The sequence below is a fragment of the Drosophila albomicans genome, chromosome X, assembly GCF_009650485.2.
Source record: "Drosophila albomicans strain 15112-1751.03 chromosome X, ASM965048v2, whole genome shotgun sequence".
Lineage (NCBI taxonomy): Eukaryota > Metazoa > Arthropoda > Insecta > Diptera > Drosophilidae > Drosophila > Drosophila albomicans.
The window spans coordinates 28,407,535-28,428,556 of NC_047627.2; the positions used below are offsets into that span (position 1 = coordinate 28,407,535).

Genomic DNA, 21,022 nt, shown 5'->3' on the forward strand with positions numbered 1-21,022 from the left:
TAAAGACTGCAACATTTCTATTAAATAAAAATTTTATTGTAATTTCTTGTAATACAAATTTTTATTTACTTCCCTGTGAGCTTTCTCTCAATGCTTAAGCGCATTACTGTAAGCTTTTTTTATTTAAGAACTGCATACGCTTAAGTTTTCTTTCTAATTAAGAGAAAAACACACCGAAAGCTTAAATTACTTACGAGTCGATGACAAAGAGAAAGCTTAGACAAATTGCCGAAGCTGCGATCCTACAAAGCCGAACATGTATTTGGCTATTCACGCTTCGTGAAAGCTTCGTGGCCAACCCGAAAAAACGATTGACACATTGCAAAGCACGCACACATACATATATCTAAGCTTGTATGTTTGCATACAAATATAATATATTTGTAGCTACTCACCTTCACATACATATTTACACAGCAGCAACGCAATGCAATATTTAACTTGCATTCTTATACTGTGACACTTATAATCACAAAAAAAACACAAACACATTCACAAATTTATAAGATAATATTTTACTTGCATTCTTATACTTTGACTCTTGCTCACATTCACAAATTTATAAGACTGTACACACTCACACTTACATATAATCACACAAAAAAAAATACAAAAAAAACACATGCATTTACATTTTAGGCTAGCTAAGTAAAAAAGGAATCACTAACACCAACGCACAACACACGAAGAATGTGAAAGAGAATCGCAAAATGACGCCACGCCACTTTTTCACTCACTTTTTTTTCCAGGTTCCGCAGACGACAAATTAAGCAAAATGCACTTCATACACATACATATTTCACACTATATACTTTTCGATATTGAATATGATTAACGATTTCGCGAAGCTCAATTATTAATTAATAATTAGCGTATTGATATGCAAATGCTTCGAGATTTGCACATTTGCACTTGCACTCTGCGCTCGTCTGTCACATACTGACATTTGTGGGACATTAATTTTTTCCTCAAAAAGGGAACAAATGCTCCAAGTTGGACAATTATGTCAAAAATGTCCCTTAATGAGGAGCACCAAGGCAACATGCAAGTGTGAGTGGAAGCGAGAACTCGCTAGTTGAATGTCACAGCAAACGTTTGCTGATCGTGTCTAACACACTCACAGCCACGGACCACACACACACACACGCATTATTGTAGATGATTGTCAGTGTGTGAGCAAAGGATTTTTAGCAGTTCGCTTTTTGTTGTTGTTGGCTTTGACTTTATGTTGTTGTTGCGCTCTTTGATGACATCCCAATTGTGTTTCGTGTCATGCCAAGACCGAGACTGCAAGAATTTTATGCAGATCGTTAGATGAATCGTCTTGTAGAATGCTTCTTGCATTGAGTCTGGTGTACGCGCCCTCTTAGCGCAACGCGTAATTTCCCTAACGCCTACTTTTCTCGAACATGTGCAATTTTGTGTATCATTTGTCATTTGTTTTGTGAGTGCTGTACGAGAAAGTTGATTTTTTCCTACGCGTCTTTTATAAAACAATCAGAGGTAAGTTGTTAATATTATTAAACTACTATTCTAATCTGATTTAAATTAAAAAATATATTTGTATTTGTATTTATATTTACAGTTTTGAGGACCACGAAAGAGCTACGTTGGATGATAAAAATAGAAACTACAAGGCATTGTTCAGGGCGAAGAATATTGAAAACGGCGAAATAAATTAATTTTTTCTTTTAGCTATTATATTATTTAGTTATAAGTAAAACTGTTTAGATAATATTATATATAAATTTAAGTACTCATTGTATTAGTTTTAATAAATTTAATTTCAAGTATAATAAACATTTTATTTACTGCATATATTTTTGAGCGTATTTTTATTTTGCATATTCCGAACTACGCACTAGAATCTAAGCACAGATTTTCGGCAAGAGCTGCACCGCATATTTTCTACAAGAAACGTCGAGTACAAATTCCGCCAGCGCAGCCGAGGGAAATTTAAATTTCCCTTTGGCAAGAATTTATACTCGACGAGTCTTGTAGATAATCAGTTCCGCATATACGGCAAAACGAAGTGAGTAAGTCTTTTCGCATCTTGTGTCTACACATGACGGGACTGGAAGAAAACTTGTATATTGTCTACGAATAAAACACAATCGGGATGTAAAAAGGAAAGGGTGAGAGAAATAACGGATTAAGAGTGTGAGTGAGTGAGTTAATATAGTAACTATGTATGTGTGTAGATTTTGTGATGATTACAGTTCGGTTTATGGCTTTCGATGCATAAAGTTTGCATTTTTCGCTCTCTTTCTTTCTCTCCCTTTTTAATAGAACTAATCCCCTCGCTCTCTTTCTAACAGCTGTGATAGAAATTGCCCTCACGGTCATACAGGTGCACGAAGTAAAGTGCTGTGTCGTTGGCGGTGCAGGTGGCACTACAGCATCGAATGACAACAACAACGACAATCATGATCATCGTGATGTGCTTTGTGCTCATAATGAAGTTTCGAATGCAGCTTGCGTGCATTTTGTTCGCTGCCCCTTTTGCTTTTGCTTTTCGCAGCAGTAGCCTCAGCGTAATAAGCACACACACACATTCACACACATACATACACGTAGACACACTTTGCCATATTGCATCCATTGGCATCATAATCAAAGGCCGTCATCATAGACAACGTCAGGTTCTTTACAGCGCAGCGCAGCGAAGTTCCTTGAGGCGGTTCCTTGGCTCCTCAGCTGCAGCTGAAGTTCTCTGTTGTGGCTCTGTGGCCTCCTTGTGATCTGCCCCATTGACAACTGTCCAAGACCAGCAAAGAAAAAAACCAAGCACAACAACTCTGAGCAAACGACTCGACTTGCTCATACCCTGTGTGTATTGCAAATGGTACGACAGAGAAACAATTTAAAAACTTTCTTTTCTTTTTGATACAAATTTGAAGATAGCAATAAAGTTTTATAAATTGATTTACAATATAATTCATTCATAAAATTTCTGAAAAGGAAATAAAGAAAGAATAAAGAACTGTTCTCATAGATAAACAATTTCTGAAAGGGAACAATTAAATTACTCTAAACAATAACATAATATGATGAAAAGGTAATAATTGAATATGATAACAATAAGAAAGTGTCAAGATTGTTACCTCTCCACTTACATATAATAAATAAAAAATGAAAAATTTTAGGAATTTTGTATAGTTCTTATAACTTGATTTCTGAATACCAAATACATTTAAATGAAGTAGTAAAAAAAGTAATATATCTGTACATATGTGTGGTTATAGGAAGTAAATAATAATTAAACTATACATAAACAGCATTTATAATGAAATAAATATGCGTCTGTATATAAAACATAATTACTGAAAAGCAAAAATTACACTTAATATAATAAGAAAGAACTGTTTTTAACGTTATCTCTTCATTGACATTTAATAAATAAAAAAGGAAAACAAAAAAGGTGAAAATTTAAAAAAATCAATAAAAAAATTAAATTTGCTATGGATAAATAGACTCGATTTCTTAATATCAAACATATTGATAATAAAAATCATTTTAAAAATAAATATATCTGTACTTTTTGTGAAAAAAAAAATAATAATCAAAATCTATAATTCTAATGATTAAATTTTTTAATACGAAAATCATTTAAATGAAGGAATACATCTGCACTTATTGTACAAAAAAGAACAAAATTATTATAATAATCAAAATATACATTAACGAGATTGTGCTTATATAAAATATAAATCACTATAAGATGTACATTATACAAAATGAAAATACAATAAAAATGTGTTTATATAAATGATTATAAGATGTAAATTTCTGATATTTAGCATCGATTCAGCATGCTGCTTTTGATTTATGCTACAGGGTATGCGATCGGGGGCGAACAAGCCGAGTTCTTCTTTTGGCCTGTTCTTTACTGTGCTGATCTTGGCCGTGGTTCAGAGTCTCCAGAGCCAAGACAATTGGAGGACGGTGGTGAGCTGATCGCACTGGGGCTGGGAAATTACATGTCTTCGTATCTAAACGCACATTAACCATCGCATTCCCCAACCCAAAAGAGGAGGATGGAGGATGGTGGAGGGAGCAGTGAGGGGGAAAGCAGGACACTGTGGGTTACCCTTTTTGTTGTTGTTGTTGCTGTTGCTGGGCATTTTCCTGCCTTTCTCGTTGCTTACATTTCTTATTTAATTTCGATCGATCACTTAAAAAAAGAGTACGAATAATGAAAAATTGCAGCCAAGTTGCCGCAGGGCCAAAGAACTTGAGATAACACAAAGAGAGAGAGAGAGAGGAAGAACTTGAAGGAAATGAACAAAGGGAATGGAAATGGAAAGAAGAAGCTGCAGCGAGTGAGAGAGAGAGAGAGACAAAGTGAGAGCCAAAGAACACCTTAGAGATTACTTTTGGATTTGTGACGCTCATGCGTAGCTCTTGAACTCTATGGACACAATCTCATTTGCTCCACATGCATGTGGAAATCAATTAAGTTCAGTTCTCACGATCTCAAAACGAATGCGAATCAACACACTCATATTCAATGTGAATATAATTAGCTAATATGTTGTTCACACATCGAGAAATTTGCATTTGCAATTGCAGACAGTTCGATAACACCTTTACCTTTGACATGAAATGAAACCCGCTTTATTCACTCTCCACTCTGATCGAGGCTGGGCAGCTGCAGCACAAAATGCTATCGCGGGTCAATCAACAGGAATAGGACGCGGCCCCAAAACCAAAACCAAAACTAAAACCAAACCCTCAGAAACTATCCAAATGAGCTAAAGTTAAAGTTAAAGTTGAAGTTGAAGTTGCGTATTGTTTATTGTTGTTGATGCTCCTGCTGTATACCCTGTACAACATTATTGGGCGAGTCGTTGCGACTGACAAGACTTGGTGACCAAGTAAAACATACGTTATAAAAATAACATGTATCAAAGTTGAATGCTTAAAGTTCTTAAAAAACTTTAGAACTGAATTGAAAAAGAAAAAACATACGTTATAAAAATAATATGTATCAAAGTTGAATGCTTAAAGTTCTTAAAGAAAAGATTTGTTTATTGAGATACATGTTCAAATTCATTAGCAAACAAAACTTTTTCATCTATTTTGAATTAAAGAAGGAACATTTTTCACTTTTACTCAAATAAAACATACGCTATAAAAATAATATACATCGAAGTTCGATTTTTAAAGTTCTTAAAAATAAACTGATTTAGAACTTTATTGGAAAAGAAAAGTTCTAAGTATTGATTTTGGAAATATTTATCTTGTTTTTAAAATCATTAACAACACAACTATTAAAACTATCTGGAATATAAAATAATGGTAATAATCTAGAACAAGGTTCGATTTTCGAAATTTGAAATGCAACGCTCCTAAAAATAAACTGTGAAAATAATTAATAAGCAAAACTATTAAGTCTATCTTGAATTGAAGTAGAAATATATCTCTATACTCGTAGTAAAAAAAAAAAACAGAATATTACAGCGTTTCTCAATCTGAAAACATTATAAAATAATTCATTTTTTTTTAGACAAAACTCTTATAAAAATTAATGTAATTTAATGCTGGGGAAGCAAAGAACTTACCGCAAAAAAAACATAGTATTTTATATTATTTCTTATATTATTATTATTATTATTATATCATATATTATTTATTTTAAATTATAGCATAAATACGTAATAAATATAAGAAAAGAATAGTATATCACATTATGTATTATTTCGTATACTTCTTTTTTAGATCATAAAAATAACAATCTTGAAATTAAATTTTTAAGTTGAAACAATTTTAGATAAAATTTCTTATGCATTTTAAGATTAAAATTGTGATTCAATATTGTTTTATTCCGGACTGAAAAGAACATTGCAAATCTTGATTAAAATACTTTTCGATTTTTTTTTGCTAAGCGAATTACAGGGTATCCCAGTCATTGTTCATCAGTTTACAGCGTATCTGTGTGGTCGAGCAGACTCCGTTGTGGCAATGTTGCAGCACACTTAGTGGCTTTTTGCATTGCAGCTGATGACTCGAGGCATTTCGTATTTCCGACCCAAAACCCCGATACAATCTTCCCACAGCCAAAAGAGAGGGAGCGAGAGAGAGAGAGCGATGCGATGCGAAGGGAAGAAGAAGAGCGAAGAAACGGCGTTTTGCTGTTTTTGACGTCAAAACTAAATCACATTGACTTTGCTTCCCGATCGATCTGCACAGCAAAAGCAACAACAACAACAAACGGGATTGTTTCGTCCGTCTCTCCGTCTGTCCTTCTCTCCTGCTGTCCGTCTGTCCGCCTGTCCTTCTGTCCGCCACTAATCGCCGCATGTCAGGTGTCTGAGCCGAGGCGCAGTCAAGTGTCTACTTCAACCACACAAACAGCAAAAAGCGGGCGACAAATGACAAATCCCTGACCTTTTTTTTTGTGTTTCTTTTCGTTCTTTTCGGGGGTGTTTACGCGCTTCAAGAGCGAAGCACTTGATTCAGCCAAATGTTTGGCTTCACACACACTCGCACACACACACAAAGGGGCTTAAATCATACTTCATGACATTCTTCTTCTTTTTCAACTCGAACAGAGAAAATTTCACAATTTCATTGTTTTGCCAGCCACATTGGCGCATCCTTTTGTTTTCTCCTCCTCCTCCTTCGCTCTCGCGTTCTGTTTGCCTTCGTCCTCGCCTTCTCACATTGTACCTAGGTGACATCGCTGAAAAAAAAAACAACACACACAAAAAAAGGAAGAAAAAAAATATGTAGTAGAAAAACAAAAAAAACCACACAAATAATTCTTGCTCCGCGATCTCTTTCGAATTGTTGTTTTTTGTTTTTATTTTACGAATTATTTTTCCTCTTTCGTTGTTGTTGTTTTGTGTTTTGCTTTTTTTTCTCTCTGTTTGGCTTTTCGAGTTTTATCTAAGCGCAGCGTCGTCGTCGTCGTCGTCGTCGTCGTCCCACTTGAGCCGTGAGCACTCGTAATTTGAGAGCGTTAAGTTTGTCAGCAATTGGCAAATTTACGAGTATGTTGATTGAGAACTTTGATAGCCAACTCACTCGCACACTCGCACACTCGCTCACACATAGCCCACTAAATGCGCTTTTCCCAGTGCGCACAGTGGGATAGTATTGATTTGTTACGCTTGGATTATTTCAGAGTGAGTTGTTACTAATTTTTTTTCAGTTTCTTGTATTATAAAATGAAGCAGCTGAAATTTGTTGATTATTTTATTGTATTTTAATTTATTAACTCAAAAATGTGTTTATTTCAACTTATATAATTATAAGAAATTTTTAAATATCTTAAAAAATATTTTAAATTTTGTTTCCTTTAATCAAATACTCTCATCCGATTTGAATTTGAAAGTTTCTTAACTTTTATATGCTCTATATGCTAATAAAACTCTTTTCTCAAGTAATTATGTCCTTCTAAGAAAAGTCTTGCCTGAAAAATATCAAAATTTATCTGAAACCTATGCCAAAACGCTATAAAAATAAGAGAAATAAGTGTGCAGTAACCCTTTTAAATTATGTATTTTAATATATACATAAATGCATAAAAATATTAATAATAATAATAAAAACAAATAAAATATTTTTTATTTATACCTCTACAAATTCAAATAATATACATACATGTATTTATTCAAATGCTTAGTTATTTCAAATACGAAATTTATCATATGGGTAATTTTCAGAAGAGGCTATAAAGAGTATTAGAAAATATATATCAAATTGTTATATGGGTAATTCTCTGGCGGAATATGTTTAAACAAAAAAACATATATCAAAATATTGTTTGATTTTGAGTAAAGATGAATCTTATAGCTCTTGATTAGCACTTAAATTAGAGCTAAGAATGATTTTGGAATTATTTTGCTGTTTTAAGATAATTGAAACAACAAATTTTATATATTTTATCGCTTAACAGAAAAAGTTTCAACAGTCAATCTTAGCTCTAAATATAAACCAGAGCTACAAGAATAACATTTATTTATTTTTAAAATTAACTCAGTTGATGTTTTTTCGACTACACAATTCCGTCAGAGAATTAACCATAGAATTGATATACATATTTCGAAATTTAAAATATATCTTCTAACATTCTTTATAGCCTCTTCACTGACACTGTGAACCACTGTGCAGTGTGTAGTGGGCATGGTACATCAATTAACATTAACTGAAGTGAAATTAATTGCCGAAGCATGGTCACTCTAATTGTGGTTAATGTGGAACCGATAGCGATACGCATACCACACACACACACACACACATACACACACACACACTTACACACACATATACACAGCGACAGCAAGAGGGAGAGACAATGGACAATGGGCAATTTGTGATGTGCGATTAAACGATTATCAGATGCGCATAGTTTCCACTGTGGTTGGGCTTCATTAGCGGTCCGTACAATAAAGACAAGAAGGAAGGGCAAAGGAGTCGCGTCAGCTGACGAGGACGATGGACGAGGACATTCACCATGTGGTCGAGTCCAGTTGGCGTGACCTTAACGACACAATCACCAACTGTTGACCACAATGAGCGATGAGGCTCGACACAACGACACTACACAACGGGAGGTCGTCGAACGAAACATAAGTTATTAAATTGTTGCACAAGAATATAGTATAATATTAAAGCATATTATTTTGAAATAATGTATAGAATAAGTCATTGAATATAGTAACAGTAAAGTGCAGTAAAATATGATTTACTACCAAAATAGAAGAGAGGAGGTCGTAGAGCGACACTATATTATGAAATTTATCGCATATTTCTATAAAGTTGTTCGTTCATAGCTCAGTTAGTGGAGCTGTCGAGACGGCCTTCCAGCTACGACCCTCTAAAAAGGATGACCCATAAAACACTACTTAGCGACACATCACAGAATGAACGCATTGATGATTCTTGCCTGCAATCTAAAGCGTTCTCAGTATGGTTTATTTTTTTTAAGATATTTGTCCGTATACATTACGGCTACATTAGCTAGTAAAGACACGACCCTCCGGTCGCTACACTACTACCTTCTGATACTATGTGTTAAGTTTTTAGTACAAGGGCAAAATGATGACGCACACACGGCAACATATAGCATAGGGAGCCTTGTGACCTTTCAGCTACTACCTCTAAAAGGCTACCTTCTAACGGAAACCTATAAAACACTACGCTACGACCTTTCACAGAAGCAATACACTTATGATTCGATTGCAAGCTAGTAAAGCGTTCTCTGCATGGCTCTTCCTTAAGATATTTTCCAGCTTACATTACAGTCGCTTCCTTAAAACACTACTTGTTAAGTTCTTTGGTACAAGCAAAATGATGATACAACATAAGGAGCCTTACGACCTTCCAGCTACTATCCTTAAAAAACCACTATCCACTGCGACCCATAAGACATTACGCTGTGACCTATCAAAGAAGCAATACATTTGTGATATTAGTTTGCAATCAATAACGTTTTCTGTTTAATAGCTCTTCTCTAAGGTATTTGCCAATCTACATTACGACCTTGCCTAAGTAAAGACACGGCCTTCTGGTCACTACACTACCTTAATATAATAGTATGATACTTATATTTTTGATACAGGACAAAATGATGATACAACACTATAACATAGCATAAGGAGCCTTACAGCCTTCCAGCTACTACCCTCCAAAAGAGACGACCCTCCACTACGACCCATAAGATACTACGCAATACATTGGTGATATTAGTTTGCAATCTAAAGCGTTTTCTGTTTAATAGCTCTTCTCTAAGATATTTGCCAATTTACATTACGGCCTTACCTTAGTAAAGACACGACCTTCCAGTCGATACTACCTTAAAATAATAGTATGATACTTATATTTTTGATACAGGACAAAATGATGATACAACACTATAACATAGCATAAGGAGCCTTACAGCCTTCCAGCTACTACCCTCCAAAAGAGACGACCCTCCACTGCGACCCTCCGACAGCAGCGTAGCTATTGTATGCAATATTTGTCATGGTCATTATGAGTTATAAACGATATTTTGATCCCTAATCACTTGGTCAAGACAGCGAGGCAGGCGTGTAGAAAAGAAAGAGAGAGAAAGAGCGAGAGGGAAAGGGAGTGAGAGGGAGAGATACTAAGAGTAGCGTGCGGTAGAGACACATTCACAAGCTGTCAACGCATTCGTTTCACGTGTTACCCAAATGTCTCTTTGCGGCTTCGTCGTCGTCGTTGTCGTCCTGCCCCTTGGCTGCAAGAAGAAGAAGAAGAAGTAGACCCTGAAGCGACAGTAGGACAAAATTTTGTGTGCGGCGGTGGAATTAAAAAGGAACAATCGTTGCAGCAAGGGCAATTATAGATTATCACCTTCTCTTGTCTTCCTCTATCTCTTATTCTCTCTCTCTTTCGCTCTCTCCGACTTGGTTTCGACACCCGCACCTTGTGTGCGAGCATCGTCGAGACAACACAGAAAAAAAGAACCATAAAAATGACACCACATTGTTTTATCTTTATCGCATAATTGCGGTCAATTCCCTCCGAGTTTTTCTGTGTTGTCTCGAGTTTGAGTTTGAGTCTCGACTTTTGGTTATTTAGCCCTCTGCCTTGGCCCCGCGTCTCTTGGCCTGGCTTTCTTTTGGCCCTCGCCATGATTTCAATACAGTTCAACTTCAGCTTCGGTTTCTGTTTCTGTTGCTGCTTCGGCATTTGCCTTTGATCATTTGCCATGGCCACAGCAAACGGCAACAACAACACTAGCTACACACATTCACCAAACGATTTCCCCCCCTCCCCACCGTCACCATTTACTTCCCCTCCTCCTTCCGCTCCATTATTATTATTATTAGTATTTTTTTTATTTTCTTTGTGGAGGGGCGACACATTTATCTTCTTGTCACACGGCCAAAATAATATCATGAAAATTATCCACAAATTATCTTTTTCTATAATTTTGAATTTAAGCAACAGCAGCTGCTCGATTTCCAATCAAATAGTTGCAACTATTTTATTGCTTAATAATTATTTGAAATTAACATTATATAATAACTATGTAGAATACTAATTTGCCAATTTTAACAGTAATACTTTTATTATATTTGAATTATTTTCATTTGAATTAAATCATTTTCCAAATGAAAGAACATTTTACATTCAAAGAAATTATGAGTTCAATTCAATTAAATTTTGAATTTTAAGTATGTAATAGAATTTAGAATAATAGAATATAGAATTTTAGAAAATATTATGTTAAAGTTCAAGTTTAGTAAATTTCTTACATGAAGAAAAACAATATAATAAAACAACATAATTCTATCAAATGAAATTGGAATTTAAAGTAATAAATTTACATAACGCTCACCTACATTTCTTATAGTTTGATATCAAATAAAACAAAATGATTAGATAATAATACAAAGGAAATTTTAAGTGAATAAATTGAATTATAATAAAAGAGCAAATTTTAAATTGATATAGGTAATTGTTGTTTCCTTAAGATAATTTTATTTAGTTCAATGTAATATAAAAATAATAGAATAATAATAATAAAATAATAATAAACAAGTTAGAAAGCTACAGTCCGGTGTGATTGACTGTAAAATTTCCGCTATCCATTTTGAATAAGACCAAACAGTGCGTTATTATTCTTTAGATATACTAAAGTAGTATACAAAAAATACTAAAAAAAATACCGAATAATATATATTGGTACTACATTTAAAATGTACCATAAAGTTCCAAAATATACCATCAATATACTAAATTAATATACCAAAAATACTAAAAATATACCAAATGCTATATATAGTATTATATATTGATAGAACTGCAAAATAAATGGTATACATATACCATCAATATACTTAAATAATATACCAAAAAATACTGAAAATATACCAAATGCTATATGTAGTATATACCGAATAATATATATTGGTACTACATTTAAAATGTAGCATAAAGTTCCAAAATATACAATCAATATACCAAAAATACTAAAAATATACCAAATGCTATATATATAGTATTATATATTGATAGAACTACAAAATAAATGGCATACATATACCATCAATATACTAAAATGATATAAGAAAAATACTGAAAATATACCAAATGCCATATGTAGTATTATATGTTGATGTTGAACTACATACTATATTTACAACTGTATTTAGAGTATATGGAGTAAAAAAATATACCAGATAGACGAACATGGCTATATCATATATACTATATACTTTATAGGGATCAGAGATGCCTCCTTCTGCCTCTTACATTAATTTCCTGCATTATAATACACAGTAGTTTAATATTATACAAATTGTATAATAAAAAATAATAAGAAAACAAATTGATAATGGTAAATTTTCAATGGACATAACTCATTTTAATAAGAAAGTTAACTAGATGAGTTTCATTAAGTACCTTTAACATTTTGTATTCTTTCTATTATTAATAACTTTAGGAATTGTCAGATTCATTCAGATATTAAAATGTTTCATGCTTTTTATATGATTTTATCATATTAAGCTGTTGAAGGAATTTGTTAGAGATTAAAGTTAAATGCTATAAAAATTGAATTCAATCATTAATTATTTTAATTGCTAATTTGCAGTAAATTTATTGTGACGCAATTTGTTGCGCGAAACTTTCAATTTAGCGGCTTCTTCTCTTGTTATATTGTTGTTGTTGTTGTTGTTGTTGCTTTGTATTCTTTTTTTGTTCATTTGAATTTGCGCGCACACACAAAAATAAAGCTCAAGTGCAATAATCATGTTGTGAACCGGTTTGTGGCATCCTTGGCCAACACACACACACACAAACACACACACACATATGCAGAGTGCTCGCTAAGTTGTGTGTGTGTGTCGGGATTGGACTTGACGACCTTCAGATTGGCTCACAAAAGACCGCAACGCTCCCACACTCATTGTACTGTCCCCCTCACCCCCTCTCCATCACTCACCCTTCTACACTTCTTGCTACGCCATATTCGCAAGTGCTTTTGGCGCTATCAACAACATAATGAAGATAGAAACACAACAACAAGCACATCAACAAAACACATACACACACACACACACACATTCAATACACTCATAATTAATATGCATGCATTATCCTTTTGCTTAATAGTTTGCGTGCTCTTCATTTTTCTTTTTGGCAAATTTTAATTGTGTTGTGACGTTTCCAACAATTGTCGCATTTTAGTTACGCTGCTTCTCTCATTCTTCTTCTTCTTCGCTCACTCCCACTCGCACTCGCACTCGCACTCTCACCGCTGCCATGCATAATACGACAACACACACACACACTGCTTACCCCGCTCTCCGTGCTCGCACACACTGCTTTGCCGACAGTGTGAGAGCGCACAACCCAATATACACACAAACACATACATATATATAGTATATAGCTGAAGCATGCATGTGTTTTGCTTGCTCGCTCTCGCCTGCTTGTGCTTAGCTGTGTGGTGGGCCCCTGTCGCCTCTGACCGTCTCGCTCGCACACTTAGAGCCATGCGCGGCCATCCGCGTGGCTTTGACCAATGCTGTCTTTTTTCCGTGCGACGCTTTTTCGAGGGTCAACCGACGCCGACGACAACGACAACGACGATGACGACGACGACGTTGGGAGAGGCGGCGACGAAGCAGCCGAATGACGATGTGCGCGACACATTTCACAGTGTCACACACACATTGTGTGAGTGAGAGGGAGAGTTAGGTGACTCTGTGACTCTGACTGTGATTGTGACTGCGACTGCGACGTCGACTGCAACAGCGACAGCGACCGCGACATTACCGCACTTCGGCACTCATCATGGGGGCTTCGTTGGCTCCATTGGCTGTCGTCGTTGTTGTTGTTGTTGTCGTTGTTGTGCGTGTGAGAAAAGGAGCACAGTATGGCACACACACACACACACATATGCATTTGCTTAAGCAGACTAGATTTAAGCAGCTGCGAGAGTGAGGGAAGCGCAAGTAAGGCGACACTTACACACACACACACACATACATATATACTGCTTATATACACAACACACATACATACGTCGCATTTACAGCTATTTAGGATTTCATGTGATTGCATTTCTTGGACATTTCAGTTTGTTGCATTAATTGCCGCTTCATCAACATCAAACATAACCTCATTTTGCATTCAATTTTCAACGCCCACAACTTTGAGGTTAGTTCCAACGAATTTTGAGGTTACGATTTGCCAATTACAATTAACAATTCGAAATACTTAAGATAACAAATATTTTAATGAACTTTTAGAGCAAAGTAAATTTATAATGCATTAATTTTATTCAAAATTATGAAACTTCTTACGATTTTCAATATTCTTTATTTTGAAAATTTTTACTATTTTTATATTCTGAAATAAATATCAAACAAAATCAATAGATTGTTGTATATTTCACTTTATTTTTATAGTATGAAATATATATCAATAAAAATTAAAAGATTTTTAAACATTTTCGATATAGAAAATGTAAAAATCGCGCGAAATTTTCATAATAAAAAATTTGAAAATCACAAGAAATGTTCAACATAACAAAAATTGCTTTTAATCGAAAATAAACATTTGACAAATGTGATTCAACCAATTGTAACATCAAAAATATTACCTTTAATATAAAGTGAACATTTCGGTATTCATATTCAAGCTAAATATTAATCAAATTTTGCTAATTTAAACTCAATTGTTGGACAAATATTTGATTTGTTGAATTGGTAAGTAAAATTGCATTATAAGAAATATTCAGTTTATATTTAGATGAATATTAAGTTCAGATTTAATTAATTTGCATTTAAAAAATGAAAAATTCTAAATTTAAATAAAAAAAATGATATTTTTATATAACTTTGCAAACAATTTTAAACTCAATAATTCTAAGTTGCCAATAATACTTAAAAAAAAAAAACAATCAAAAAAAGTTCAATCCACAAAATATTTAATAATTATATTTCAAATAGAAGTTCATAATCAAACACAAAGATAAGCGAGAATGCACTTAAAAACGAAAACTTTAAAATTGACCTTTTAAAAATGATGTGCAAAATATTTAAGGAATTAATTAACTTGTATTTACAAAATGATATTGATAACGTCAATATTTTTAAATTGCCAAAAATATTATTAAAAAAAAAAAAGTTGGTGAAACAAAATTGAATCGAATTCTTCTTCAATCACTTTGACAAAAAGAAAATGTTTATGATTTAGTTTTCATCAACAACATTTCTTTCTTATTTATTTTAAATACTTAGATATAAATTAAATTAACTCTAACTTATTTTTAAAGCACTTTCTGCATAGGCTGCTTGAATTCCATTTTTTATAAATGATTTTAGTACAAATAAACCTTAATTTTTATATTTATATATATTGATAAATTGAAATTTGCATCTCTTTGCATTTATCATTAAATTTTTTAATTTTAATATGTATATATAAAAATAAAATTAGTTTGAATTAATTGTTTCGCTTTCAAAATGATTTAAGCACTAAAGAAAAACGAGACTTTATTTTGAATATTAATATAAATAATGTTAAATTTAGTTAAATTTATAAATACTGAATAATGCCGACGGAAAAATGGATTTTCAAATCAAAATCACACAAAAAAACAAAAAACATTTTCCACACATAGAATTTTCTTCGTTTTCATTTTTTGATGCAATGCAATTGAAACGATTATGAACAAATGTTGTGTGAGGCATTTTCGTTGAGGAGAGGAAAGAGGAAGGGTGATGATCATGGAGGGGGAGGGGGAGGGGAAGATGCTGTGTGTGTGTGTGTGTGTGTGTGTGTGTGTGTTTAAATGGGAGCAGATTTTGTGGCTAAGAAATCGCTTAAAGTGGTTTAATTAAATTTGATTATTGTGACTGCGTTGTGCACACACACACACACACACATATGTACACTTACACACACACACACATGTGTACACACATATATACACACATATGCGTTTATAAATATGTATTTGGAGCACTTAAAGCTGGAGATGTCCAGCTAAAGATAGATAAAGACTCTCACACACAGCGTAGGAGCAAAAGAGAGAGAGAGAGAGAGCAAGACAGAGAGAGAGAGAGAGAGAGCGAGGTAGAGCAAGAGGAGGAAGTGAAGTGAGGGGGGGAAACTGAATGGATTTGCTGCTTGTGCTCGTAATTAATTATTTCATTAGTGCACACTTGATGCGAGCCAAGCGCAGCCAACCCCTCCTCCCCTCCTCCCCTCCCCTCCCCCTCTCCACCACTCCACACGCAACAAAAGCAAGCAAAGGCTGCCAATCAGAATCGACAGCACTCGGCCACAACGACACAGCCAAATGCGCTACACGAAGTTAACAGCAAATTAAATTCGAGATTAATATTGCAATTTATTTTCACAACTATTATTCCAGTAAAAATAATAAATAAAATTCAATTTTAGTGTTTATTATTTATTTCATTGCAATTTAAATACTAATTATGATTTCAAATTAAAAAAAAATATCATAAGCAAATTATTATTTTTTGCAAACTAAAATATTTTATTAAATTGAAATATGACATCTTGAATTTGTAGTAGAAAATAATAAAATAAAATTTAATTCAATTCCATTTTATTTTCCAATTTTTGCATTATGAGAATTCCAGTAAGATATAATAAAATATTAGTAATAAATCAAATTCAATTAAATTCAGTTTTTATTATTTGCAATCTCAGTATATAATATTTATTTACTTTCAATTTAATTTAAAAGAAAATAATTTTGTATCAACTAAATGGCATTTCAAGTAATCTAAGTGAAGATAATATTATTATTTAAAATTGAAATATGATAAATTTATTATTTAGTTGTAAGAAATAATGAAATATTAGTAATAAATAAAATTCAATTCAATTCAATTCTATTGTTTTCCTAATTTTGATGTTAATTGTTTATTTGTAAACTTTGATTATGATTTCAAATTAAATTACAAGCAATAAGTTTAGTATTGTTAATTAGATTTCAATTCAATTTCGTGCTGCACAAAAATTTAATTGCATTGAAAGTGATTTAAGTATTTTATTAAAATATGACATTAATTCACAACAAATGCTATTTAAAAGTTGTCAAATATTAGCCCGAATAAAATCAAATGAAAATATGCCTTAAATACGTATTTTTAATGTCGCTTAGTTGTATCATTAAGCTCGACAGTGTTTGCTGTAGCGTGCATTCGGCCGCACCACTTGAAGTGCGCTCAAAGAGAGTCGAAAAAAAGAAGAGCGAGCGCATGAAACGGATTAAGAGAGCGCACGTAAAGGCAAAAATTGAACTGCTTGCTTAGTGCTCTGCATGCTAGCATGCTAGTGTGTGTGTGTGTGTGTGTGTGTGTTGTGTTTGTTGCTCATGGGCTGGGCGTGAGCGAGCAAGCGAGCGAGAGGGAGCAAGCAATACAATACGCACAGAAGCGAATGGACACTTGCGGCGCCAGGGTGTCAGTGTGTGTGTCAGTGTGTGTGTGTGTGTGGCCACCAGTGGCCGTTCAGTGAATGCTGAAGAGAGCGCATTATTGTTGTTGTTGTTTGTGTGTGCGTATTTATTTTGGCTTATGCTTGTCTTTGGCGTTTTTACTCCTCTCGGCGCACACACGAGGAGGCGAGCGCCCAAGCGCAGAGCAGCTGGCAGCTGGCAGAGGCAGAGGCAGAGCAAACCGCGACGACGGCGACGACGACGACGCTTGTGATGTGATTTCAAATAGTAAAGTCGAGTTGCCGCTGCCGCATCGCCATCTCGCAGCAATCGCATCGCATCGCAATCGTAATCGTAATCGTCGTCGTCGTCGTCTCCGTCGCCTCTCTTAGCGTACTCTACTCTACTCCGCTGCTGGCTGCGCTGCTGGCTGCGCTGCTTCGATCGTTCTGTCGTCGCCAAATATACGTTGTTGTCGTAGTTCTCGTCTCCGTCGCTAGCGTCGCCAGCGTCGCCATCGTTGTCGCTGTGTTCGCTTTTGTTCTTGTCTCTGGGTTCTGTTTTTTCTGTTTTCCGTTTCTGTTTCTGTTTTGTTGTTGTTGCTGTTGCGCGCGCGCGTCTTTTTTTTTTCTTGTTTGCCGTCGCTAAAACACACGAAAATAAATACGTACAAAAATAATATGACGAAAATCAACGCAAGAAATTTGAGCAAAATTCAGCATAAAAAAGTCTCAAAAATGTAAATAGAAATTTAAATTTTATTTAATTTTATAAAGTTTTTTTTTTGTATTTGACTGTGCAAAAAATTAAAAACTGCTATTTTATTGTTTTGTTTTTTTTTTTCTGAGTGTGTGTGTGTGTAAATGTACTAAAAATAAAATATAAAATGCAAAGCAAAAAACAAAAAAAAAAAAAACAATACAAATTTAAAGGAAATGAAAACGTGAAGCTGTTTCAACAAGCGCCTGGACATGCACATAAGGCCACAACACCCCCACCCCCCACAACCCACCCCCCACCCACAACACACATACACTCACAGCAACACATACACACTGCTGTATATAAGCATAAAAAATGACTACGCTCAATTGTCGCCACTGGCTGAAACCTTGTAGGAGGTGGAGAAGGAGGAGTAGAGGGCGTAGGAGTTGAAAGGGGGTGGGGGGGTCGCCTCTCTCGCTCGGCAGCAGAGGACAGTGCAGGACAGCACACACACACACAAACACACACACAGAAGTACACACTGCTTGCTTGCATTCGCATTCCAATTGCCTTTTGCCTCGCTCTCTCACTCACACACACACATACAAGCGCAAGTGTCGCCCGTCGTTTGTCGCTTGTCGCTGCTGCTGCCGACGTCGTTGGTCTTCTGCTTGCGTCCTCTGGATTGGTTTCGACGATTCAATTGCGTTCGTTTTTTTATGCTACCCTCCCCCTCTCCACTCTCTCTCTCACTCTGGCTCACTCACTTACTCGCTCTTTCGGTGTGTGTGTGTGTGTGTGAGTTTGTTCTCGATTCGATTGGATTACATAGCTGCTGCCTGCTGCCTGCTGTCGCCTTGAGCTTGTGTGTGTGGCCTGCGTACAATTTCCTTTTCTTTTTTTTTTTCTGTGTTGCTGTCCCTCAGCATCTACTCGCCCCCACCTCCCCCACCCTTCTTTGTCTACTACTCTGCATACCTTGCGCACGACGACATTTCGTTTTTTCCCAGTTGCGCCCCTGCGTATATAAACTGTGTATGTGTGTGTGTATTCTTTAATATTGTCGTCGAGTGTCATTGGTCGAAGGCAAACGCGCGCTGCGCTGCCGACGTCGCCGTCGCCGTCGCCGTCGTCGTCGTCGCATATTGTCGCAAAACCTTCGTGTCTCCATACGTTCAGTTTTTTTGTTGTTGTTGTGTTTTTTTTCGCATTGCTTTTGCTTCGGTTTTTGCTGGCTGGCCTTTTATTAGAATCCCTGCGTGTGTAGAGAAGTGTGGTGGAGAGTTGAGCATTGACCAAGCTCGCGAGTGTAGACTACAGATTGGAGCGGAGAGTAGAAGAGAAAGAGAGTTAGTTTAAAGAGTTTGTGGAGGGGGGTTGGTCGCCAGCATTCGTCGTGTGGACGGGGGCGTGTGCACCCAAAGTAGCCGAATGAGTTTTTGATTGTGTGTGTCGTCGTCATCGTCATCGTCGTCGTTGTCGTCGTCGTTGTCGTTGTTGTCGTTGTCGTCGTCATCGTCGTTTGTCGTCGTCGATGTCGTTTGTCGTTTGTTGTTGTCGTTGTCGTTGTCGGCTGCGGGTGCGGGTGACTGTATGTGTGTACGTGCCTGTGTGCTTTGCTGCTGTTTTCTGTGTGTGAGCGAGAGCGCATTAGCAAATGTTTGTGAGCGAGTGCAAAGTGCACAAAACTTTTGCCAAGCAAAAATGGCGACAACGACAACAGCAGCAGCGACAGAAGCAGCGACAGCAGCATCGGCAGCAGCAAAAACGTCGCCGCAACACGAAAAATTTTTGTGTCGTGTGCGATTTTATAACCGTTTTTAAAAGCGGCGGCGTTGCTGCTTCTGCCTGTCGCACTAAAACGCGACGCGGACGGACAAATTGACAAAACTACAACAACAACAAGAACCACACGCGATAGCAAGAAGAAGAAGAGGAAGAGAACAGCAGTGGTCATAAAAATAAGCACAGTTATTTGTTGCAAAAAATCGAATTAAATAAATTAGAGGAGTGTATGTGTGTGTGTGTGTTTGTGTGTGTGTGTTGGCTTTAGTGTGAACTCGTTTTTTATTTATTTTTTGTTGATCGAGCGCAATCTAAATTATTACACACAACATATTACAGTTAAACAACATCCCCAACAACAACAACAACAACAACGAGAGCGAAAACAACAACAACAACAACAACGAAGACGACGACAAGAACGAGTACGAGAACGAGAAAAGCAACAACACATTATCATAAACATAAACAAACATAATTATAATTATAGTTACAATTACGATGTGATCAGAATTAACAAAGGTGTAAAAATGTGAAAAGAAGCAAAAAGAGAGTAATGAAAAAGCACCACAACAACAACAACAACAACAAAATAACGAAATTAACAACAACAACAACAACGAGTAAGAGAAAAATGCTCAACATCAACAACAACAACGAAGCTAAAAAGTATTTTGCATGTCAAACACACACATGTGTGTGCAATGTTTGTGTGCGTGTGTGTGTGTGAGAGTGTCCAATAATAATAATGCATAATAACAACAACAACAAGAAGAAAAACAATCTACAACAAAATATCAACTAAAGGAGTTTACAAACTGAAAAAAACAGCATCCAAAATCAGGTGAGTTTTCCTTTTACCCTAAATTATATAAATTTAAATTTAAATTATAAATATTATCGCATAGTTTTTACAATATACAACTTAAATTCATGTTAAGCAAATTTTCCAATTTAATCAGTATCGCGAATTAAGCTTTAAGCTGAAAAGTTGTTGGATTTCAAATCAGTTTTAACAATGAAATTTAAGTTGAAAAATTCTTGGATTCAGTTTTTACAATTCAAAAGAACTTGACAATATTCGAAAATTGGTTAAACTGTTTTTACAACGAATTATTTTCTCTG

At 35.2% G+C, this 21,022-nt stretch overlaps 2 protein-coding genes across 3 annotated transcripts in view; one reads left to right on the forward strand and one right to left on the reverse strand.

Moving 5' to 3' along the window:
- Positions 1-21,022, reverse strand: part of LOC117565843 (uncharacterized) — a 328,547-nt gene that overhangs the window by 165,255 nt on the left and 142,270 nt on the right. The window lies entirely within an intron of this gene.
- Positions 20,479-21,022, forward strand: part of LOC117576174 (uncharacterized) — a 53,280-nt gene continuing 52,736 nt past the window's right edge. Inside the window, exon 1 of the mRNA XM_052008450.1 lies at positions 20,479-20,741. The gene's annotated coding sequence lies outside the window, so the exon portion shown is untranslated. The remainder of the gene's footprint in view (positions 20,742-21,022) is intronic.